The sequence below is a fragment of the Lissotriton helveticus genome, chromosome 2_1 (genome assembly GCF_964261635.1).
Source record: "Lissotriton helveticus chromosome 2_1, aLisHel1.1, whole genome shotgun sequence".
In the NCBI taxonomy this organism is placed as follows: Eukaryota; Metazoa; Chordata; class Amphibia; order Caudata; family Salamandridae; genus Lissotriton; species Lissotriton helveticus.
Genome location: NC_136059.1, coordinates 2,040,000,775 through 2,040,027,687, shown reverse-complemented (window position 1 = coordinate 2,040,027,687; position 26,913 = coordinate 2,040,000,775). Strand labels below are relative to the sequence as shown.

General features: G+C 40.1%; 1 protein-coding gene across 1 annotated transcript in view; it reads left to right on the top strand.

Moving 5' to 3' along the window:
* FSTL5 (follistatin like 5) overlaps positions 1-26,913 on the top strand; it is a 2,936,723-nt gene that overhangs the window by 2,201,524 nt on the left and 708,286 nt on the right. The window lies entirely within an intron of this gene.

The following is a 26,913-nucleotide window of genomic DNA, read 5'->3' as shown; positions in this document are numbered from 1 at the left end:
AGATAGTGTGAGACTGTGATTGGCTGTTAAAAGAAAAAGAAAGGACAGTAAAAAATGGAGAATGAAGGGTAGTGGCGGAACCACGATAAATGAAGAACGATGAGGGAAAGTGAGAAAAGACCAGGTAGTAGAAGTAAAGAGGGGTGAAAGAGGGAGAAAATTTGAATTAGGATAACACATGGGGAGTGACAAAGAGAGAGGACAAAGAGAGTAAAGGAAACAGTACCTGAATGGGCTTGAGTAAAACAGCAAAAAAAGATAAGTAATGCAGTGTGTGTGACTTATAGGGAGTCAGTGGGTGTAGGTCGGAGTGTGGGTGTGTAAGGTGTGTCTGTGGGTGTGGTTGTGTGGAGTGGTTTGGTGTGGGTGGAGGTGAGGGTGTGTGAAATATGTGTGAGAAGTGTATGAGTGTGGGGTGTATATGTGTTCGATGTATGTGTGTGTATGGAATGTGTGTGTGTTTTTGAGGAGTGTGTGTGGGAGGTTTTTTGTGTGTATGAGGTGTGTGTGTGGTGTGTGTGTGGGGTGTATGTTACAGGTGTGTGTATGTGTTGGGAGTTGGATGAGGTGTATGTGTAGGAGTAAGGTAAATAATTAAGAAAAAGAGAATGAGTGAAGAAGCAAAGGAAGGGAACAGAGGGTAAGTGAAGTAAAGAATAGGGATCGAAAGAAGTGTAATATGTGAGGGTAAATAGGGAAAGGGGAGTAAACATGTAGAATAAGAATAAGTGAGAGAAGCAGAGTAATGACACAGGAGTGAGGTAGATTGAGAAAATGTTAGTGACCTTAAAGCAAAGGGTGATGACAAACTACATTTTTTAGTCATACTTACCATATAATAAATGTAACTTTAATTAATTTTTTTTACTACTGTTTGTATCTGTGAAAGAGAGAAGAAAAAATAAGTTATAATTAGTAAAATATGTATTTTAAATTAATAGATACAAATGAAGAGGTTAATGTTCTATTTAGAAATAAAGTTAGAGTGAAGGACACAGAAAGGGAAATAAACTAAGGTAGAAGGACAAAAAGAGAGAAAAAGAAATAGAAGGAGAGCAAATTACAAAGAGTAAGGCATATAGATTCACTGACAAAGAGAGAGAGAAGAACAGAGAAATGAACTGAAGGTAAGAAAGATACTAAAATAATGTGAGTTAGCAAAACTAAATCAGGAAACAGAAGTAAGTAAAAAGATAATGACTGAGACAGAAAACAGTCTAATTAAGGATGCATTTAGAAGATTGAGGAATAGAAGATAAATGAGAGTAAGTGAAGAACAGTCATAGAGTGAAAGGATGAAGGGAGACAGGATAATATACAACGATTGAGGGAAATGGACTGAGGAAGTTATAAGGTAGACACACTAAGAGAAAAACTGAGTGAGGTGGAGTACAATGAGTGAGAAAAGGAAATGAGTAAGTGAGCAAAAAGAAGGAAAGAGAGGAGAAGACGACTAAACCAGTGGTACTGAGAGAAAATAATTTGGTGATGAAAGTAAAGAGAAGGACATTGAAAGAAAGGAAATGAGGGATAGTAATGGAACCAGAGTAAAAGAAATGGGATGAAGAACGATGAGAGAGGAGCAGTGAAGTTGTTGTAAAAGAAGTGATAGAAGGTAGATAAACACAAGTGAAAATAACACAAGTAGAGTGAGGCACTGAGGAGATAGAAGTAGTGAACGAAAAATAGAGAGAAGAGGTCAAAAGTAAGGAGCAAACAAAGATAAGCTAGGGAGAGTGGGTGATTTATAGTGATAGAGTTCAATAATACTGCTGAGTGAGTAAACAGGAATTACTAAAAGAGCAAAGGAGGAAAATACGGAAAGAGAAGTAAAGCAGAGAGACTGAAAGCTGAAAAGTTATGCAAGGGAGAGACGGGATACACACAGTTGAAATGAGAATGAGGGGTTGTCAAAGAAGTGGAGTAAGGGAACGGGGGTTACAGAGAGTGAGAGAAAGACATTATAAATGAGTAAAAAGTGCTGAAAGAGGATGGAAAAAGGAAAGTGAGTGTCACAGAATGGGAATACAATTTAATTTACACAATCCAAAGAATAAAATAACTTGTACAACATGTTACATAGTTTATTTTTGCTGTTCTCAGAATATATTGAATTTCACTTAAAACAGTGAGTTCAAATTACTCATCATATGACAGCGGGAAAAAAAAACACAATTTAAAAGATTGTGTTTTTAAAAAAAGACGTAAATACTGACAAATTACAAATGTACGCTAAAGTTAGATTGACTTACTTTTCCTTGAGGCCAAATACTGTATCATGGTGGTCCTTTTCTCATTGGAAAGTACTTTGCTGTTCACTTAAAAATCCATTTCATCGACTTTCTATAAGAAAAGCTCCAAGAACATCTGAAATATTTTCAATATTTTCATATACTCCTTTTTTTCAGTCATGACTCTTTACTCATTCCTGCACCTTTCCATTTGGCCAAATAGTGTCAGATGTATGAGTATATGTTCAAATTAATTCTAAGGCACTCTGAAATGACCTTTTTCCCGACGTTCTGAAAGAAAGGCTCTACAACATTTTCTCAATATTTAAGTATTTGTAAAACCATCTCTGACTCACTCATGTTCATCATTTTGTATAATACTAACATCACTTACTATGACATCCACTTACAGTACCTATATGACAAGTCAATTTTTTATATTGCCTGGATCACTTTTACTCAGAATATATTTTTAAACAGCAAAATAACTTTTATTAACTGCTCCCGTCTTCATTAGCCAATTACTTTTACCTAAATTTTGGCTGTAAAAATACTAGGTATGAATTTATAAAGCCAAAAGGCAAACGTTGTTTGAAAGTCAAATGAGTGTCGTTACATTGGGTCCAACCTTTAGAAGTTTTTAAATAGTATGTGTAATGCCCTGATGTTGTAGAAGGACCATCATGAAAAATAATAGCTGCAGTTGCAAAGGTTCTTCCTGATATCGATAACTGAGAAGCCACAACATTTTTAATAGAAGTTGTCAATTTAGTTCCATCAGGTCTACATCGTTGGAACATTAAAATGACATAGTGACCATAATTTTGTAGAAATAATGTGGACAGCATTGTAGACTTACATTCGGTACACACCATATTGTGATCCGCTGCTTTAACTAGATTATTAAAAGACACTGATTTGGAGTCTGGTAAAGTCAAATATATAAATCTTTCAGAGTCTATTCTAGTACTACTTGATGAAGCACAGTTATCACAGTCATGTTGCCATTGATAAGAAAGGTTAAAAAGATTTTTTATATCTATTCATTCATCTTCCAATACATCAAACATATACATAAAAAATTCCTGACAATCCTGCTGAATTATCTGTGAAAATTGATTTTGACCTGAACATATGTCTACAAGATTCCTAATTTCTGAAACACTTTCTATTTTTCCTCTATCACTAATACATTTCTCTAACACAGTATTCAATAAACAGCACAATGTTTGTTCCCGATTTTCGACAATCTGTTTTTGTAAATTTTGAAGAAAAAAAACAACATTAACTACTACATTAGCATAGCAGTTGACACCAGAACTGTTTTCAAACTGAAATCCAACAACATCCTCAACAGAATCCTTTTTCCTTCTGCTTACAATTACAGTTTCATCTACTTTTTGTCTTTTTGCTACTACCTCACTGCAATTACTCTCATTTCTTCTTTTTTGGCCTACCACACGTTTTTCAATCAGAGGATATTGAGGCAAATGTGGAGCATACTCTCTTCTTAACCTATTGTATTCTTTAACACAATCTAGATCAGCACAAATCTTTGTTTCATCACACTCAATCAAGTACAATCCTGATAAAGTTCTGACTCGTGATAAAGCCACATATGCCATACCCTCTTTAAACACAGAACTTCCAATGTTCACCAAAGCACTATCTACACTTAAACCTTGAGATTTATGAATTGTCACTGCATATGCCAAACAAATAGGAAACTGTTTTCGGCGAACATATAAGTCTTTCACGAGAAAAAATCTAGCTGAACAACGACAAATTTGTTCTATTTCATCAATGCCATCAAATTTAATTTTAATAATTTCAATTCCATCTCTATTTTTGTAATTCATAAAACCAACAACATGACCCATTGCTCCATTTACCAGACCTCTTTCAACATTTAAATTCCTTCGCAAAATGACACGACAATTCAAACACACATTCAGAGTATTTTCAAAACCAGCAGTTTTAGATATACTCTTCTCTAATGAATCCAATTTTGATTTCAAATTTTCAGACAAAACAATTGTTGCTCCCATATGCTCTATTTTATTTGTAGCTTCCAGTTTCACTATCTCTTCATTTTCTAAATTTAACATTTTGTTGTTGAACATGGAACATTCTTTCAGAGTTGGCATCAAACATATGGCAGATTTCCTCTCGTTAATTTTCTTAAAAATATTCTCTGGAAGAATGTTTTCATTTGGGTACAAATTTGAAATTAACCGTCCATGTAAAGCTTCTTTCCCTTGCTGACTTATTTTTGCTACTCTTACGTCTTGTAAAATATTTTTATAATCTTCATCCTTTGCCTGCCGCATATTTTGAAGCAGTTCTGCATATTTGAAGTTTAACCATATATTAACGTTTCCAATGCTTCCTAGGCACTTCCTGGTATCTTCATGCATGAGCATTTTGAACACAGGTTGTCCTTTTACTGGAGTCAACTGCAGAAGATCTCCAAAAACAATAATATGTTTTCCTCCAAATAAAACATCATAGTCTGTTCTAAGAATTTCTTGCATTCTCAAATGCACAAAAGCAAGCATTATATTTGACACCATGCTTACTTCATCAATGATAAGAAGTTTCATTTTCTTCAGGACTCTCGAAACTTCAGAACACGCATCTCCAGATAGCTTGTGATATTTCAAGTTGTTATCATGCTCCACTGGCAGCATCAGTAAACGATGTAAAGTAATCCCTTTAATATTATGTGCTGCCAGCCCAGTTGGAGCTGTAACAACACAAGACGGTGGTGATTCAGTCCTTTTCTGCAGATAAGATGCAATTGCTTTAATCAGAAAACTTTTTCCAGTTCCCGCTTCTCCACTCACGTACAGTCGGACAGGCTTAAATGATGTACATGAGCACTCTTTCTTCTCATGACTCAATCCATGTTCAACCTGTTCTGTGACTTCGTCATATATCAGTTTCTACTCAACAGTTAATTGTTTCACCAAATCTTCTAAATTAATTACATCCTCTTGAGCTTGCTCCATAGCTCTTTCCACCTCATCCATGGCAGTGGCAGCTTCATTTTGGATAATTGGTCCTCCTAGTGGATCCTGACTCAATGAAGCAGAACTCTGACTGCCTTGAGAACTGTCTCTCGCAATCTCTGCAGCAATTTTTGCTTCTTGCTCTATTTCTTCATTCAACATTTGCAGATAATTTGGAAAAACAGGACATTCTATGGTATCCTTCGTAGCATTAAAAGAGTCTTCATAACAGAGAAAATCTCCAAGTAGTTCCTCTTCTTCTCGTCATGGTTTAAAGAGTTGCAAAAGAGCCAAATAGTAAAATTCTCTTTTGTCTGGATTTTCACAACTCAATTTTCGATGATTAATCAAATGACCTTTTCTCTGTTTCACTAGACATCCTTCACATCCAATGACAGCATATATTCCATTATTGATATCTTCTCTGATGTTCCTCTTATAAATATAGCTTTGAAGAACTTCATAGAGACAAACGTTCTCAAGATGAGGACTTCTATTTGGATAGTATGTATCCAACATGTTTGTCTTCAAAATATCTGTACTTTCTGGTTCTTTCTCCGCCAAATATTCTATCTCTTGTCCAGATTTCAAAACTCGATTTCGTGTTGCAGCAAGACCTAGACTCACCCAAATGATGGTTCTAGATTTGGCATAGAGACTTGCTGACGACAATCGATCAGAACATTCATATGGTCCAATTTCTCGATGCGACAACATCTTCAGACTGTAACTGTATAATTTCTTGCTTAGACTCTTTTCATGTGAAATGTCCTCCCACATTTCCTTCAGTTCTGTCTTTTCTTTTTTTGTGATGTAAGACGTCACATATCGAGCCACAGCAATAGAGTTGTCAGCAACGAACTGAATATCCAGGTTAGCATTCCACATGGACAAAATCACTGGTTTGTAGTCGTTGATGTACTTGGACTCTTCGTTTCTTTTTAAATTGTATGTATTTTTTGGTGATTTCCACGTCACAGTATGTCGCAGAGAAGACATCAAATTATTTACTCTTCCTTTAGAAATCACTTGTCGTGGAAAGCCGAAACGACATTTTGTGTAGAACTTGTCCTTGTTTCTGAATTTTCTACGACAGTACTTTCCACAACGATGGGATTGAAAGCGTAGAACTTGTTGCCTTAAACTGTTTTCCTCTGTAGTTTTCGGAACAGCACATGTTGAATACTCTTCAATGAAGCTCATGACTGTCTCATCCGAATCTGTTCCAAATTTGGGTGCATCTTTAATCCATAACAACATATGTATGTGAGGAGCACCTCTCGCTTGATACTCCTTTCTCCAAAAGAAATCCAAAACCTCTCCAAGGGGAGGATTTTTTTTGTTGGTAATAAAAGACATCATAGCTTCAAATCTATGATTGAAATATCTGCATACATCCACTGGATCTAAAGAACACAGTTCTCCAGGTGTTTTGAATTCTATATTTTGTATATTTGCATTTGCCTCTCGTAGAAATTGAAGTAAGTCGTCCCATGCATACTCGGCACAGCTAAGAGTGAGGAACCATGTAGGAGTTCCTAAGTTTCTTAGCATACATTTCAATTCCCCATGACGACGGTACCAATACTCGTTTGTACCACGCTGACATGCCATGAGATTGATTAGATGAGATTCTAAAATATTATCTTGCAGATTCACTTTCTCCATAAAGTCCCTCGCCGAAACATTTTGCAGATGTGCTCCACTTTTCAGTATATGGTTTACTGCATAAGAAAGCCCAGACAAGTCACTTTCATACAGTAGATGAAACAAATAGGGAATGCATTGACGAAACCTTGGATCTTCAGCATATAATCTTACAGTTCGATATTCAGATGCAGGAATTTGAAGTGGTCGATCGTCATATCGTCCACCTCGACCTGTTGGAAATAGCTGTGGAAAACAACGAGCTTCCAAACTTTGTTCCCATACACTAATGGGACTTCCTTTTGCTGCTTTCATTTGAAACAATTCAATTGCACTCCCCATTACTTCTTTGGAATGCAAAGGATTAACAGTATAATGTTCATATATTTCTTCACTTCTAGACACATCAACTTTTTCAATTTGGCCGCCTGAACAATCACTGTCTTTCTCTGCAGCTGTTTCCACTGCTGCAACACATACATCTTTGTAATACTCATTGTTTTTGACTAAATACAACGTTGCCTTTTTGACTTTCCTAACATCCACTAAATCTTGCCAGATTTTTTTACTCTTTGTCGGAACCCCATTAACTAGAATAACTAAAGGTTCCTCTTCTACTTTTTCTATACCAATTGTATCAATATTTTTTTTGAAATCTAGGGGCAAATAAACAACTCTTCCCTTTAATCCTCTGTGCCAATCTGTAGGAGGCAATTTCCCTATCTTAGGCTCCATGCGAACAATTGCCTGAAAAGGGTGGACACATTGAATCAAAATAGACTCATATGTATTTAAATCCATCAATTCACGGGGAATGTCTACCAACTCCAGATTATTATGAACAGCTCTAGCAGGCATTCTGTTTTGATTTAATTTATCATACCAATATTTACAAATACGCTGATCAGAACTCAAATCAAAACAATTCTCCACCCACAAATAAGTTGCAAAATCTTTCCACCCATAATTATTCATCTATTCACTTTTTACATATAAATCAACTAATCTAGTTTGATGCTTATAATGACTTCGTCGACAACACACACAAGTAAAATTCGGCCTTTCACTAGATTTCACCTTAAACCTGGTAATTTCCTGCTCAAACTTTTCTGTATTTGAAATCTGTACATTGTTTTCCACATTACCTTGAATTGCTGTGTCAATGTCTACACTGTCCTCTTTTTCACGAAAATAACAAATCTCAATTTCTTCACAAATCTTCTTCACATCTAATTCAGTTCCATGCAAAAGAGCACTGTTTAATTGTTTAAGCTTAAGTGCTGGACTTTTTGCATAATACAACATTCTCACTAATTTCCTCATTTTGGTATGATGCACTGCTAACATCCTAAAATGATGAAAAACACTCTGACAGACTTTTCTAGAAAGACAAGCCAGTGAATGTCCTTGCAAACCTGTGTTTTCTCTCACTCTGCAAGGATCTAAGTCTTGCAACAACTTCTATATGTACGTAAGAAATTACAAAACAAATCAATTGATTCCTGTCGCACACTACAAATACTACTACACTTCCAAGTGTACACTGGACCCTTAGTACGTCTCCCTAAAACTTCATCAGTTAACACCTCTTCTGATTCTCTAGGCACAAGTTTCTCTTTTTCAATCGGACAACCGTCTTTCACTTCATACGCTCGACCACAGGTGTCAACTGCATGCACTAAATCATTATCCTGGAAGTAACTCTCCTCATTAAAAAATGGCTCACAACTTGAACTGTGCATCCATTCTCCCGAAAAAACTTTACAAAAAGTAGTCCGATTAATTACTCTTTTCCATCTACTGTTTGATTTGAAAACATCAATTGTCTTGTTAAGTGTCCTAATTCTATTGATTATTAAAATAAATAATTTTTTCTTAACTTCAAAAGCCTGATCAACAATCTTCTCTACACTTTTCTTTTTCTTATAAAAAGCAGCTCTCTGTTTACCTTTCCTAATGTTTTTTAACAAATTTAAAACCACCCTATTGCGAAACATTCGTTTACGAATGTCTCTAAACTGATTCTGCCTTCTATTCCTATACATATTATTCTCTCCTGCTCCAGTTGTAGAATTCTTTGACGGTCTCTCCTTCCTTTTCAAATTTACTCTCTCATTCTCTTTTTCTACATGCTGTCCATCATTTTTTTGCGATGTACCTATGTTACGCATGAAAGACTTAGTTCTCTTACCAGGAGCTTTGTTCCTGTTTTTTGAAGTATTTGTTGTGGAAGAGTGCTGTAATTCCGTTGCTCTTTTTGTTTTTTGCAGTTATCTTCTTTTCTTCGCCTTTCCCTTGAAGGCATTTTGTCTTACTCTTGAAATCTTGATTTCAATCTGTGTTAAAGAAAAAAATAGCACATTATAGATCACTATTACCAAACAACAAAGCAATGACAAAAACCAAACAGTCTATTCAGGGTTACAGATCAAGTCAGGATTCTCCAGGGGTGCAGAAGAGGTGAGGCCTGTATTGAGGAGTGTAGTGGAACACAGCTCTGTCCACAGGTACAAAGTAGGTGAGACCTGTGTCTAAGAGTCCAGTAGGGGATAGACTTCATGAAGTCTAGTCCACTGCACTCTTATACACCGGCTTCACCACCTATGCTTCCCAGGAAAGGCCTCTCTCCCACTACAGTCTTGAACATAGATCTCACCTCCTCTGTCCCTCTGGATATGCCTCACCTCATCTCCACAATCTACTTCCTAATCTCAGGTGAAACAGGTGACATGATTGTGAAAAGATAATTTTTTTTAATGTAATCATGCACACACAATTTATTCTGTCTCAAAAATGTTTCAGTAGTGTAATGAAAAGCTTATACATATCACCTTATCTCTGTTTTTCAAATTTCATTCTAAAAAAAGATTATGAGGCCTAAGCAGGACTGCTCATGTGATGAATCCTGTCCAGGGGAGCACAAAACGTGAGGCTTCTGTCCAAGAATGCAGTGGACAGGACTAAACTGCAAGAAAAAGATGAGCCTCATTTATAAAACCATGCGTCAGTTTTGCGCTACTGATGCGTCATTTTTTGTGACGCATTGGCGGCATAAAACATATGCCTTGTTGCACCATACTTAAAAAGTGACGCATGTAGGTCGATGCGTCATTTTTTAAACCTCTGCACCACATTATACCTCTGTCAAGTGTAATGTACTTTACAATGATGTTACCTGTGTTAACTCAGTGTAGGAAGCATATTGAGTTTGTTTGCATAGAGGAATTGTATGTTGTAAAATAGTGAGGTTTCAGTAATGACATGGAATGCTTGTACATAGGACCTGTGCTGTGTTTCCTAAATGTGATATCAAAAACGATTTTGAGGAAAATGAATGGCTTTTACATTTTTGAGTATAATGTGGCGCAGAGGTTTAAAAAGTGACGCATCTACCTACATGCATTACTTTTTAAATATGGCGCAAAAAGGTACATGTTTGGGCTTTCCTGGGGAGCGTAGGTGGTGAGGCTTGTGTCTAAGAGTGCAGTGGACTAGGCTTCATGAAGCCTATGCTTGTACATAGGACCTGTGCTGTGTTTCCTAAATGTGATGTCAAAAACGATTTTGAGGAAAATGAATGGCTTTTACATTTTTGAGTATAATGTGGCACAGAGGTTTAAAAAGTGACGCATCTACCTACATGCGTCATTTTTTAAATATGGCGCAAAAAGGTACATGTTTTATGCCGCCGATGCGTCACAAAAAGTGACACATCAGCAGTGCAAAACTGACGCAGGGCCTCACAAATGAGATTCTTTTTTTTTTGCACACTACTCCAGTTTAGTCCTGTCCACTGCACTCTTGGACACAAGCCTCACCTTTTGTGCTCCCCTGGACAATCTTCATCTCATCTGCACTCCTTCTTAGGTGTCAGAATCCTATCACATGGGCAAAGCTCCATGTGAAAGCGTTTGCCTCAGTCTTATCCCTGCTGTGAGGCAGATGCTTGTACATAGGACCTGTGCTGTGTTTCCTAAATGTGATGTCATAAACGATTTTGGGGAAAATAAAAAAAAAATAGATGCGTCACTTTTTAAACCTCTGCACCACCATATACTCAAAAATGTAAAAGCCATTAATTTTCCCCAAAATCGTTTTTGACATCACATTTAGGAAACACAGCACAGGTCCTATGTACAAGCATTCCATGTCATTACTGAAACCTCACTATTTTACAAAATACAATTCCTCTATGCAAACAAACTCAATATGCTTCCTACACTGAGTTAACACAGGTAACATCATTGTAAAGAGTCAAATTGACGCCTGTGTCTAAGAGTGCAGTCGGGGATAGGCTTCATGAAGCCTAGTCCACTGCACTCTTAGACACAAGCTTCACCACCTATGCTCCCCAGGAAAGCCCAAACATGTACCTTTTTCCGCCATATTTAAAAAGTGACGCATGTAGGTAGATGCGTCACTTTTTAAACCTCTGCGCCACATTATACTCAAAAATGTAAAAGCCAATCATTTTCCTCAAAATCGTGTTTGACATCACATTTAGGAAACACAGCACAGGTCCTATGTACAAGCATTCCATGTCATTACTGAAACCTCACTATTTTACAAAATACAATACCTCTATGCAAACAAACTCAATATGCTTCCTACACTGAGTTAACACACGTAACATCATTGTAAAGAGTCAAATTTATTTCTTTAAACGTGCACACATTCTTTATTCCTTTTAAAAAATGTAAAAGCCATTCAATTTTCCCAAGATCGTTTTTGACATCACATTTAAGAAACACAGCACAGGTCTTATGTACAAGCATTCCATGTCACTACTAAAACTTCACAATTTTACAAAATACAATTCCTCTATGCAGTAAAAACGTTTTACCAAGCATTATCAAAAAGCATGACACAAAGCAACATTAAAAAACCACAATTTGCTTCCAAATCTTCTCCATAGAGTATACAAGTCTCTATGTATATTAAATGAATCATAACTCACCTTTACAAATGCTCTAAGAGATTCACAACAGTGTCAGATACACACACCAATATTTCTTTAGCAGAGCAAAAGGTATGTTCTCCAGCCACTGGAACCATTAATGGCACAGAAAACCTCTAATTGTACACACATATACCTCATGGTAACCAATCAAAACTCTTCCCTCTCTATTTTCAAATCAACACCCTTCCCCCCTCAGACCTTTCTACCTGTTACCATAGCAACTCCCTCCTCACTGAGCTCCCAGGGTTAAAAGTTTATTCTACAATGTTGCAAATCAAATGAGCAAGGGTGTTTGACCACTCAATACACCAGCTTATCTGGTGCAATGTTTCTTTAAATAACGTTTTTTTAACCATTCATATTACTTCTTACACAGAACACAACCATGCACCCTATCTTTCAGTTTTCAACTATCTCAATCTACCAATCATTGCTTGTGATTCAAGAGCACTGAAACTCCACAGGTTTTTGTTTGCAAACTCCTACTGTTCCAACTGCCATTTCATTTCTACACTTCATCTGACTGCACCAGAACCTCCTCTCACCATGTATTCTGTCTGGATTATTGGACATAGCTATATCCACTGGGCTCAAAGGTATGCAGCTACCAGAAATTTTCACAACCTTGACTTACCAAATGTGAAGATTAAATGGATTGGCCAGAGAGGATTGAAATGTCACCAATTGATACCATTGGTGAAAACCTTTTTGCATTTGCCACACCCTGACCTTTTAATTGTGCACTGTGGAGGAAATGACTTGGGCACTTTGACTGGGGTAGATCTGGAAATGCTTTTAAAGGACACCTTTGATCAATTGATGGCACTTTTTCCTCAAACTGCCTTGGTATATTCCAATATATGCCAAAGACAGAAATGGAAGTGGTCCAATCAATTTTGTCCACAATTTGAGAAAGCACGGAAACATGTGAATAAATCTGTTTCTGCTTACATGAGAGACTATGGAATGGGTTCAATATACAATAATAACTTGCGTTACAACATGCAAGCTATCTACAGAGGAGATGGTATGCACTTTTCAGATGAGGGGAATAGAATATTCCTCCTGAATTTAAGACTGTGCATTGGTACCTACCTGTAGGTACCTAAATCAGCCACAGAACCCAAAAGCCCTTTTCAGGGCTACCCTATCTCTGATCACTCCAAATGATTATCTTTTTCTAACTTTTTTCACTATTTTTTACCATAGTACGCTCCCCGGTACGCTTCCCGGTGCGCGTACCGGGCCCTCCCCCCGCGAAAAATAATTTTGTAAATTTTTTTGTGCCTATTTGGATCTCCTAAGACCCCCTCCGAAAACCTAGAGGGTCAAGGAGTGCCTACGATGCCCCCAAATACCCATTCCCAACATTGTTTGTCCTCCATTTTCTATCTTAAATCTACCGAAAACAAAATGGAGGACTGCCGTATCGCTGCCGGTACGCGTACCGGGGTGCGCACCGGGAAGCGCTCTAAAAAAATGTTAAAAGTTAATTTACATAAAAACCACTGGAGACACTTTCACCAAATATAGAATAGCTCATACTACATACCAATCCCTACCATTTTCCAAAATTCGATGGAATTCCATTGAGCCATTTAGCCTGTAGACCTCTCTAAATACCCTGAGGTAAATTACTTCACAAAAACACATCTGAAGTGTTAGAATTGACAACCAATTAATATGTTACTTTCATTTTCTACTTTTTTTTCCTGACATTTGATTGGTTATGTACATGAATATAAATGAAAAATGAGAGGGAAACACGGCCATTTTGACTACAACTACCTGAGGTACATCTTGAAAGGATTTTCGCATTTTGTCTTCTTCACCTCTCTGTAAAGTAAGTTGATAATTTGTAAGGGGCACTTTAAGTTAATTTGTAAAAACGTTTTCTGATAGTTATTTACTGTCCCTCTGCTATAGTTATAGATAGAGATAGGCTCCTCTGTTATATTTATGGATTGACTTAGGCTTCTCTTCTATAATTATGAATTTACTTACGCTTCTTCACAGGCACTTTTTTATATTTCTACTTCCTGCCTGTTACCATACACTGCCCAAAGTTAACTTCACTGTTAAAAAATCAAAACTACCTGTCTGAACTTAAACCCAACAGTGCCACATTTCTACTGATTTTTTTAATGCAAATTTCAGCACAAAAATGGAAGGAGAACAAAACGTTTCCTTTGAAATTGTCCTAGAGATGAACAATGAAGAAATTATTGAACCCAATGACTTGGAATTCATGGATGAATCACGGGACCATGAACTTCTACAATGTGTAGAATCTGTGGATTTGTTAATTCAATATGAGGACGTTGCTGACAGTCAAATGATAGAAGTTATGTTTAATTTAGAAAAATAATCTGAAAAATAAATGTATATTTAATAATTCTAAAATTGTTTGAGACATTATTCATTTTTATATGTCATTCTTAAACTAGTACCAAATTGATTATAACGTAAAGTCAGACTTATAGTATACTGTGCAACTTTTTTGTGTTACATAGTGATTTTGCTCATAGATACTTCCTTTCTCCCACTATATTATCTCCAATGTGTATTTGACATCTCTTTTTCATCTCCTGCCTCCATGTTCTTTCTGCTTTCCTGACAGACTATGGTATGGATTCCATAACCCACAATAACTTCTATAACAACATGCAAATTATCTACAGGGGAAACTGTGTACATTGAATTTAAGACTCTGCATTGGTACCTACATGTTGGTACTTAAATCACCCACACAACACAACAACTCTATTCAGAGATACCCTACCTCTAAGCACTTTAAATTATTATTTTAGTGTTTCACTGAGTTTTCCCCATGTGTGGGGGGGAGGTGTGTGTGGGGGATGTGAGGTGTGTGTGTGTGTGTCTGGGGGGGATGAGGTGTATAGGTGTGTGGGGTATGTGGGTGTGGGTGGGGATGTGGGTGTGTGGGGTGTTTGGGTGTAGGTGGGAGTGTGGGTGTGTGAGGTGTGTGTGGGGTGTGTATGGGAGTTGGGGGTATGTGTGTAGGATTTGTATGTATGTGTGGGATGTGTGGATGTGTCTGTGAGGTGTGTGTGTGTGTGTGGGGGGAGGTGTGTGTGTGGGATGTGTGGGGTGTGTCTGTGAGGTATCTGTGTGTGCATGTGTGTGTGTGTGTTGGGGGGGTGAGGTGTGTGTGTGAGTGTGGGTGTGTGGGATGTGGGTGTGGGTGTGGATGTGTAAGGTGTCGGTGTGGGGGTGTGGAGTGTTTGGGTGTGGGTGGAGGTGTGCATGTGTGAGGTGTCTGTGGGGAGTGTGTGGGCGTGGGGGTGTGGGGTTGTGTGCGTGTGGGTTTGTGTGGGACGTACTTGTAGGTACCTAAAACAGCCACAGAACCCAAAAGCTCTTTTCAGAGCTACCCTACCTGTAATCATTCAAAATGATTATTTGACACTATTATTTTCAATATTTTTCACCAAAGTACGCTCCCCGGTACGCTCCCCGGTGCGCGTACCGGGTGCTCCCCCTGCGAAAATCGAATTTTTTTTTGTCCCGCGGGACCCTTTTATGGCCCCCACATCAAACCTAGGGGGTCAGGGGGGGTGTACCCTGCCCCCTTTTGGTCATTGCCCACATTTGTTTTTAGCCACCTCTTGTGTCTCGGTCCTACCGAGACACAAGATGGCGGCCTCTCCGGGCTGTTTCGAATGTTTACAGACACCCGAGAGCCAATCAGCTTCCCGTGCGCAAGTCACGTGGCGCGCCCGGAGCGCTCCCCGGTGCGCGTACCGGGGCGCTTCCATAGATATATACATTTTTTTGAACCTAAATTACTCAAAATCCTCTGGAGCACATATCTTGAGACATAGCAAAGGCACATCGGGCTACCAGTCCCTACAATTTTGCCAAGTTTGGTGAAAATCCATTCAGCCGTTCGAGCTAAAAGTGCGACCGACCGCCCTATGGAAATTTACTGGGAACAAGTGCCCCATTGTAGCACTTGACTCTTTAGAATAGCAAAGCAGAGTATTCCAATGCCTATTCAGGGAAGTTGATGTGGGCTAATATTCCCCGCTCACTAGCATGGCACAATAACAGTCAATGAATCATTGCCCACATGGTTCTTTTTCCTATTAAAAAAAGGAAAACACTTTTACTACAAACACATTACTAAATACTATGCATTAATTATAAATATATACAATCAGATGAATGGAAATAGATTTGATATCTCTCTCAGAACAGTTTACAACTCAAGCAAGCTCTAAACTAGCAATGCCAAATCCTCCCTCTATACTTGCTATATCATCACATTTAATGGTGTATCAGAATAAATAAGACAGGTTTAATTATTGAGAAAGGAGAAACTATCATTCAAGTCATCTTAGACTGTATTTGATGTTGCTTACCACAGCATGCTGCGTAAGACATTGGAAGCAACTGATGTCACTGATACAGTCCTGACATATATCAAATCTTTTACTCCAGGGTGATCACAAGTGGCCCTTCTTCCCCCGTACTCTTTGAAGTTTTAAAGCATCAAATTGCGATGCCCATCAATGGTCAACCCTCTCAAACTTTTTGTTAAACGTTATCAAGCGACCCCTTGCTCAATTACTCTACCAGTCAGGGGTACACTTTAGCATGCGTGCTGACACAACTCAGCTCTTTAGTCTTCCTAGTGCACAACAATCTCCTAAGTAAAAGACAAGGGGGCAGATTTACAAGCCCCTAAGCCACTTCTGTATCATTTTTAACATGGGAAAAATTACGCAAATTTGGCGCAGAGGTCTTGTAAATCTGCCCCAAGATCTTTAACGGCGGCTCTCCCCTTCATCAGGGGATAGATGACCAACAAATTCCTGCAGGTGAACCTGACGAAAACTGGAATTCCAATTACATCTAGTTACAATGGAAATGGAAAGGCAATATTCTTTTTTCTATTGACCATCATTCCACTCTTGAGCTGTTTCTTAGTAATGCACACGAATGGTATTATGATTACCCAATGTAATTGTACTCAAGTGCCTGGCGTCGGATGAAAGTAAGGCTCAGTCGCCATGGGATTATTCTAGTTTGCCGTATGAGTCAGTGGAGAGGCTCTAGCTGACTGAGCTATCCTGCCGACTGTATATTACAAATCCTAATGGCTTTATATTTCAATCTAGGATGTATGACTGAAAGAGAAAGTGGCGATCTCAAAATCTGCAAAATTCGAATAATCGGATGCTTTTAGGAGAACAATGAACAGCGACTGAGATTAAGACCAAATAGTGCACACACAAAGACATGACAGATCTGTAACAGTCTCCAATTTGCTCATAGTCGTGCTTATTTTGAAATTGTTGGAAAGCACGGATTATTTCACAAGTGCAGAAATGCGTATTATCGGATCTGAGGAATATTTAGCATTTGATTTTGTAGCAGCCATTTTAGCTTCAAGACAGTTGGATTCAGCAAGTGACCCTGTCACGTTCCATCAAGTAACTTATTTCATACCTCCTTTCATCTGTTCACTCACCGCGAACTGAAATTATCTGCTTCAGACTTTCTCTGTCTCTGGGTAGTGTTTAAAAAATAATATTCCTTTCCAAACCGTTAAATGAATCTATTTCCTGCACGGTGCCTTTTTGTGTAATGTCATATTTTATCATCAAACAAGAGTTTGTGTGATCTGAATTTTGTGACAGGTTTATAGCTCTCATGCCAACCGGCCATCTTTAGTGTCGAAAACTTCAAATAAGACTAAAAGCTTTTTGACTATGTTTTATTTAGTAAAATGTTCCTGCATTACTTATTTGCACCTTTAAAGCAATCAAGTTGTCAGAGTTTATACAAAACAATGTGTATTTACCTAATTTGCTCTGGAATAATGTATGCTAGCATTGCATTTTATGTTGTGGAGCAAAAAGGACCCAGCGCGTCTCCAACAAGCGAAGATCAGAATTAAAATGACAGAAAGGACGGATACTAATATGGGGGAAGAGGCCTGCATTTCACTCCAGCATTAAAGGAGTTTATATTTAGTGTTAAATTAAGGGCTTGAATACATAAAGGTAGTCATTTTAGGCACACATTGGATAGCAAACGACACAACTAAAGTTAGCAAGAAAATTTAGCTTGTTAGTAGCTGAACAAGATCCTGATATTTTGAGAATGCAGACAACACTTGTAGGACGAAAATAGGATTGGTTAAAGGAAACGATATAGTGCGATGTGGCGCACTTGGGAGACACAAGTGACCAGTGCAAGATGATTAGTCCTTGTGTTCCTTTGGGTTTTCGGGCTCCCGAACACACTTATGCAGATGACCTACCAAATTCTAAAACGTAGGGGTGTTGCTCTCTATTTGAAGTCAGACTGAGTGGCACTACAAGAACTAGAGGACATAGAGCCTGTGGTCAAGCCCCCATATGCTATTTCCACACTTGCTGTTTTGTAACAAGAAATAAAACAGACATATGTGCAATGTGTGTAGCTCGATGAGGTGGCACCAATGCAAGATGATTTGATTCTATGCTCCTTTGGGCATTCTGGCACACAAAAAGTACAAACCCCAAAAGGCCAACGTACCCTAAACAGAGATTTAACAAGGGGCTTATAATTCTCCCAAATTCAAGTGAGGTAGTACTTTAAGAATCAGGAGACATGATGGCTGTGGGAATGCTCTTTAATTAATCAATTGGGATTTATAAAGCATGGCAAATCACCCGTTAGGGTCTCAAGCCGCTGAAGTTGCTAGCTGCTTCGTGGTCATTCGAACAGTCAGATCTTCAGTACATTACTGAATTCCAGGAGCGATGAGGCACACCGGAGGTGCAGGGGAAAGTCATTCCAAGCTTTGCCCACTAACTGTGAGAAGGAGCTTGCTCCACTATTGCTTCTGTGGATCTGAGGGGTGTCTGCAAGGAAGAGCAAGGCAGATCATCGGTGTCTGGTAGGTTGGTGGAAGGTCATGCATTTGTTGATGTATGCTGGTCCATCGTTGTGCAAGGCTTTGTATGTGAGGGTCAACATCTTGAACAGGCATTTCTTCTGGATTGGGAGCCAGTGTAGCCTCTTGAGGTGCGTTGTGATGTGAGTTCATCGAGGGACGTTGAGGATGAGTCTTGCCACTAAGTTTTGTATTGTCTGTAGTCTTTTCAGTAGGCCTGCAGTGATTTCTACTTAGAGTGTGATCCTGTAATCCAGCCTGCTGGTGATGAGGAACTGTGTGACCGTCCTCTTGGTGTTGACTGGGAGCCACTTGAAGATCTTGCGTAGTATATGTAGGGTGTGGAAGCAGGCGGATGAGTCTGTATATACCTGTTTCTTTCTAGGTAGCTTGCTGTCCAGGATGTGCTGAGGTTGCGGTGTGGTTTGTTGGGGAGGCCAATGGGCCGAGTTCAGCAGGCCACCATTCATTGTTCCAAGGCAAAGTGTTGTTCCCAAAGATGAGGACTCCCATCCGTTCCGAGTTCAGCTTGAGGCAGCTGTCCTTCATCCAGTTGGCAACGTTCATCATACACCTACAGAAGTTGGCTCTGGTGGTGGAGAGGTCTTCTGACCACAAGAGGATGAGTTGTGTGTCATCAGCATAGTAGATGATGTGGAATCTGTGCAATCTGATGGTGTCGGTCACAGGGGTCCTGTACGTGTTGAAGAAGGAGGGGCTGTGGCCACAGATGATTTCTTGGCTTCCGAGGTGAACCGTAGGAGACAGATTCTCCTGGTACTTCAGGTGAGGTTAGAGGTAATCAATCTGAGTGCATCTCCTTGCATTCCAATGTGGCGGAGTCTGTTGATCATGATGTGATGGGAGATGGTGTCAAAGGCAGATGATAGGTCCAGGAGGATGGGGGCTGCTGTTTTGTCATGTCCATGAGGGCCTTGATGTCATCAGTGGCAAACAGGGCTGGCTTGGGGCTGTGCTTGGCTCAGAATCCAGATTGAGGGTGGTCCAGGCGATTATATTGGTGCAGATGTTTGGTAAGTTGTGGGTTGATTTTCTTCTCAGGAAACTTCACTGGAAAGGGGAGCAGGGAGATGGGCTGGTAGTTCTTTCGTTCTTCTGGTTCGGTGGAGGGTTTCTTCAGTAGGGGCCTCACTTCAGCGTGTGTCCAGTCATCGGAGAAGGAAGCAGAGGTGATGGAGGTGTTCAGGACTTTCTAGAGCTCGTCATCAATAGTCTTGTTCCTAAGGTTTAAGATGTGGCGAGGGCATGGGACCCTGGTTTCATCCGAGTGCACAGAGTTCATGATGGCGATTGTGGATTGAGTTGTGAGAGGAGCCCAATGGGTGAGCAGGTGTTTAGAGTTTGTGTTTGTTGATGTGATCAGGCTGATGTTGTAGTCTGCAGGGGATTCGGGTTTGAAGTTTTCGTAGATGACTTGGCCAGGGTGTCACACAGTTTTTGGGAGGGAGGGATGTCATTCTCAGCAGCTGTGGGGTTAGAGAACTCTCTCATGTTGGTGAAGAGCCCCCTGCTGCTGTTTGTGCTGGTTTCCAAGTGGTCTGCTAGGGCATTTTTCTTTGTTTCTTTAAGGAGGCAGTGGTACTAGTTGAGTGCTGTCTTGAAGGTGGTGTGGTCTCCTGCCCCTTTGCTGGTGCACCACTTCCTTTCCAGTTGTGGGCAATTGTGTTTGGTGTCTTTCAGTTGTGTGTTGAACCAGCTAGCTCTTCTGGCAGGTTCTTTGGCTTTGGCAGGCTTGGCGGGGCAATATTATCAGTGCATTCTGTGATCCACTGGGAGTGGTTCTACACAGTCAGATCTGTGGTTGGACATTGCGTCTGGGAGGTGGCAATTTAGAGCATTGTTCCACTGGTCTTCTGATATATTTTTCCAGTTCCTGCACGTGGAGCTGTGGTCATGGTGCCAGTGTTGGTGGGTCATGGTATGGTGATGTGGACGCCGTAGTGGGTGGTCCAGGTGAGTTGTGAGACGTGGTTGAATTAGACTTTGTTCCTGAATGTGAACATGGGGTGAAGCATGTGTAATGCTATTTGTGTACGGTTGGTGACAAGTTGCTTGAGGCTGATTTTGCTCATGCTTTCCAGGAGGTCTGTTGTGTTGGTGTTGCTAGGGTCATTGAAGTGGAAGTTAAGATCCCCAGAGTCGATGGAGATCAGGACAATGAGGTCAGGGATGCGTTTCAGAAGCTCGGGCGTGGTCCTGGTAGTCTGTACGCGAGAGTGCCTCTGATGGGTCTTTTTCCAACTATGTGAAGTAGGAAGTTAAAATGCTCCATTCTAGGGGTAGAGGCGTCTGAGGAGGTCTTGCAGTGGATGGTATCCTTGTAGCTAATGACAATTCAATCTCTGTGCTTGTTGGTTGAATCCTGGTGTGTTATCTTGTAGCCTTTGGGAGTGGTGATAGTGATGTCCAGCACGAAGGTGAGGTTTAGCCAGATCTCTGGCATCAAGATGACATCCTGAGTGAGGGATGAGATTGTGTCACAGATCTCCGTAGCAGGCTTGCTGAGCGATCTTGCATTGAGTAGAATGCACTTGAGTTGTGCCGTGGCAGTCTGGACAGACTGCAAGAATTAGAAGATGTGGGCTATGCTATAGTGGTCCGCCTATGCCTGCACTTTAAAGGAAGTGAATTCATCTGCAGAATTGCGACACTTGGGTGAAGTCCAAGCCTAGAGAAAGGTCATCATGCTCTCATCAGGGATCCTCAAAGCTAAGAGCCAGATTTATATTCTTGTGGACGGCCTGTTTCTCCACCAGGACAATGTAGTAAACTACTAAGTCACTCTGACAACGGCGCCATCTACCAGATTTGGATCAAGTAGGCAATCATTTCTTAAAGTATTGCCAGGAACCACTGTTGTGGTAATTCCTGTCAATGCCTTTTGCAGTTGGTGCAGGGCTCCATCAACATGACAGAGTCCTGCACCAAAATATTTTCTCATTTATTTAAAAAAAGAAAAACGTGAAGCAGAATTTTCTTTTTGAAAATAAAAAATGAAATGCTCCCCTCACCTGGGGTAGCGAGCATTTAGCAGTTTTCACTAACCCTTTCCATCAGGAATTTCCCGGGCTGACAGGCCTCTAATTTTACCCATCTAAATCAGTTGAGTGGAATTAGAGGTCTGCCTGTAACAACTCTTACTCCATAAGTCTCCCAGAAAGGTCTAATCATGACAGAGATAGAGTAGTCTCTGCCAAAATTAAACAAAAGGACTGCCCACATCTAAATTCAGCGAATGGACCAATATGTTGGCGATAAACATACTCAATCACCATTGCGATGAAGCATGCTTTTCACCGACATATAAATCGGGCCCTAAATCAGGACAGTCTGCCTACATCCATCAATGGGATGCCCGTCTTCAGCTGCCACCGCCACAACACTTGCATGACAGGAGGGGGGAGCAGGACCACAGCTCCCAGCATTCCCTGCGGCCTGGGATCAGCAGACTGGGGGAGAGCACACCCGGAGGTACTTAGGAGCATGCCAGTGCTTCCGCAGCGCGCAACCTCGCGGGTGTGCCAAGGCTAAGGACGGGCCTGTCTGTGCCCATCAGTGGCCCGAAGAGGCCCGACTGGGCCCAATCTCTTGATTTTGTATTTTATTTATCGACTGTAGCGGGTCAGCATTGCTGGCAAAGGACGCTCAACTCCAAGGATTGCAGTAAAGTAGTCCACCCCTCCCCTTCCTTTGTACCCCTAATATTGAAACCTTCAACTAGCAGTATGGGCAAACGAAAGATGGGGATACAAAGTCACTGGCTGAGCAAACTACCACCCCTAAGCGAACCACCATAGACACCTTTCTTGCTCATGCTGTGGGAGCCCTATCTAAAGAAATAGACTTAGCTGAGCGGCCAATGTTTAATAACTACCAAAGGGAAGTCTGGTCTAGGTAATGAACAAGATGACCAGAGTGCGGGATGCACAAGTGGAACTATTTGCCAAACACCAAGACAAGCTGTACTAGAAGAGGCACCAACTTCTACTCCCCAGGGCCCAACAATTATATATACAGCTAAAACTTTAAACACAGCTCATCAACCAGCAGCTAAATGGTAAAGAAAAATACTGCATGGATCTCCTGTTTATCCAAGGCCCCTGGATGTAATTGCCTTGCTGGGTGGGGCTGAAAATGAAAATACCTCTACTGATAATCCAACATGGGCACCATTTTGGGATAAACTAACATTTGTTATTAGCAGCCTGCTAAGCCCCCTCAAAGAAAGATTGGGAAGGGTGGAGTTGGAATTGAAAAAGGCTACTAATGTGAACAAAATGCCACTAGATAAGAAGCCCCCATTAATAGATATTAGTCTGAATAAAGCTATAGGCGGCATGCTTTCCCATGCCGAGGCCATGATTCGTCCCAGCCAAAATGTGATGTTGGGTGGGAATGTACAAGAGACTAATAGGTAACTTACCAGGGGGCCCGCTACCATGATACATGTTGAGATACAACATCCAAGGAACCCAAATATACACCCCCCTAATACCAATACCAATACACCCTTACAATATCTAGTGACCATTAATTTGCCACCAGCAGGCTGCCCCTATGTGGCAGTATTAGTTAACGTCCCTCCATTAAAACAGGGGGTAGGGGAAACTACAGAATACCCTGTTTAGAAGGAGAGTGGGGTGGATTGGGCCATTGGAGAAGAATCTTATTGGCGATTGTGTAGTAATTAACTTTTGAAACCACAGATTTGCTAGAGGCAACCATATAATGACAGGGGTGCCAACTATGGATACACAAGACATGGGTATACTCCCACTGGGATTCTTATTTTGCCATCTGAAGAGTCCAGACCAACACAGCAGTAGTGCCCAAAACTCACAAAGACAGAGAGTTACCCCAAGCTTGCACTTGTAACATGGTTGGGAATTTGTGATGCCTAATAGATATGATGTATTGAGCAGATTAGCTGATAATGAATGTCTCAGCCATGATCAAAGCTATGCCGGGGACCCTATGAATTATCAGAGTGGGGATTCTACAAAGGATCTTATAACCAATCAGGTTAAGCAACCACCCCTGAAATATATATCACGCAGGTACCCGCTATTTATGGGCTGGTTGAAGCTAAGGCCGCTAATGCAACTGTCAAAGATAATTTTAGTCCTTGTAACATACCTATAAAAGCATCAAATACCACCCATGTATGTCAGCCCTTTGAGGAAGGGTTCAAGTTCACAACCTGGAATGTGAATGGGCTATCAAACAGGCTGAAAATATTGATTGGGTTAGTACCATATCTAGGTATGATATTATATGTCTACAAGAAACTTGGTGTATAAGTCCTGTACACGTAGAAGGATATTCTTCGTATTTTCTAGCAGCCGTAGAGTCGAAAGCAGGGCAAGCAAAAGGGGGACTACAGACACTTAGTTCTAATAAAATCTCTGCCAATGTTAAAAAAGGTTGCATCAGTGGTCCCCATGCACAATCATTGCGGCTAAGTAAAAAAGGAGGGAAATATTTGATAGTTGTAAACTTCTATAACAACATTTTCGATTCCACACCTTGTACTGTGGCAATAGCCCTTGACCATGGCCATGAGACCTTTCTAGCTATAATTAATACGAATTATGTTTTATTGTGGACAGGAGACTTTCATATACAAGCATGTGGAGCACCCACTAATCAGGCATGTGGCCATATTTACTACGACGGAGAGGGAAATGATGATATCTGCCATAATGAGAATGGGGAGGCATTAAACCGGATGATACCCAAATATGATCTCCAATTACTTAGAGGGGGCCGTGGTCCAAATGGGGACTCGGTCCCAACCTTTACCGGGAGAAGCTTTGTATTCTATCATTGACCATGTATTACTGTCTGCCTTAGCTATTTGGATGTATGGTGATCTTATTGTTGTTCCATCCATATTCAGCGACCATAACTTAGTCACACTTTTGTTTTTCTTCTTGGGCCAAAGGAGGGATACATTTGATTTAGTAAATAATATCGACTCTTCTAGGGCAAACGGTGTAGGAATTAAGTGGATGGTTGTGGATCCACGTATGACCATGCAGAAAATTGTAGCGTATAACAGTAGGGAAATAACCAACTGTCTTTAGGATGAAATTGCCCCAAATACAGTGATTGAACACTTCTGTTGTATTGCTACTTCCATCAAATTGCTTTTGTAAGTACCCAGGAACAGCAGGTAGTAAAAAAAAGGGATGGTTTTATGGTACTTGCACTAAAGCACCACAGCTATTAAAGCATGCCCTGTCTAAATCCCCGCGAGATATATCAACCATTAAATCCCTACAGAGTAAGTATATATCAGCTGTAGTTGCCCACAAAAAGATACTTCAGGCTGAAGCATGGTCATCTCTGCAAAAACTAAGAATACCAAATCCTTCTGGGATACAGTAGATCATCCCTTCCTAAAGAATGATGATATCCCTGAGTTTTGTTCTTTTGTTCGCTCAGATACTTGGGTGACAAACTTCTCTAGAATGTTTGGTATTAGTGGGGAAAGGATGGTAGGGTGTGATTGGGAGCTGCATGAGGGGAAGTGTCAGCCCTTGAATATTACTATTGATGAAGTGCTTTTCAGGCTCTTCAGGCGAGCACCAAGGGAAGGGCCCTTGGCCCAGATGGTGTTCCAGTTGATGTTTACAAAACTTCCCCTGACTTATGGGGACCTATTTTAACCAGAGTGTTTAATTCAGCCGTGACAGATATGATCCTCCAGACATGGGGAGAATCGATTACTGTGCCCATATATAAAAAAGGGAACAGAACAGATCCTAAAAACCATCGCCCAAACTCGCTTCTAGATACTGCCTTCAAAGTGATGAGTAGGGTCCTGTTATTAAGATTGGAAGAATGGGCGCTAGAACATCTGATCCCAATACCGGTACAGTTTGGGTTTAGGAAACGACTTAGGACAATTGAGCAATGCATTAACTTAGAGCTACTCATCGGCAAGTGTACTAGGGCAAAGGCAGGTACTCTCTATATATGCTTTGCTGATTTAAGTAGTGAATTTGAGTTGGTCGACTACAATCTACTCTGGCCAACTCAGATTTCCATGGGAGCACCTAGGTGGATCATTGGGTTTCTCTCCTGTTTATATAAGAGAAACTAACCATTCAAGTCAGTTTCGACCCTCAGGGAGAATGCTCAGACAAATTTAAAGTAGAGTGGGGAATACGACATGGGTGCGTGCTAGCGGCAATTTTATTTTCACTGTTTATTAATGGGGTAGATGATCACTTACAAATCATACTGGCTAATGCCCCTCAGCCGGCTTGCCATCCGATACCCATATTATTGTATGCGGACAACGCAGTATTATTAGCACTGACCCCAGTCTGCCTTTTTAGATTTTATGACACAAAGGAAAATGTTGATCAATAAAGCGAAAATATTCACTATGGTCTGTGGCCCTAAACCGAAATCCTGCAAATCTTTTTTTATTGATAGTACAACAATTTACACAGTGAATTTCTTTTTGCTACCTTGGTATTTTATTTTCGGGAAACAACTCATGGTCCCAATATATTTTAAACACTAGAACTAAAATGTATAGGGCAACACAAGGGATTTTTAGATTCTCTTCAAAACTAGGGAATCGACCAATCAACGAAATGTTCACCATATACAGAGCAAAAGGTGTGAGTACAGCACTTTATGGGGAAGTTCTCTGGGGTAATGGAAATAGTATATCTTTGCAAACAGAAGAAAATTATTTTTTAAACGTTTACTATATCTACCGTCCTCTGTTTCAAATACTATTGCACATTATGAGGCGGGACTTGGGTTTTCAAAAGATCTTTTATTGGTTAGACCGCTGCTTTTGTGGGCCTCACTTTAGAAGAGGTAAGGAACAGCCTTCACTAGATCAATTATTTTAAATTGTCTAAATCTGAGTAATGCATTAAGAATTCCCTTGCTATCATATACTAATTCCACTGGTCAGATACCTCAAATATGTTGTCTCATACAAAGAAAGAGATTAAAGATTTCTTTTTACAGCACAGACTGGATCTCAGAGCAAGGGCTGAGCAGAATAAACCGAGTGTCACTTTGTACAAATCCTTTAATTTAGATGTTAGAGCTAATAATTATTTGTCATATGTGACTTATGTACAGCCTTGTTTTGTATTTTTG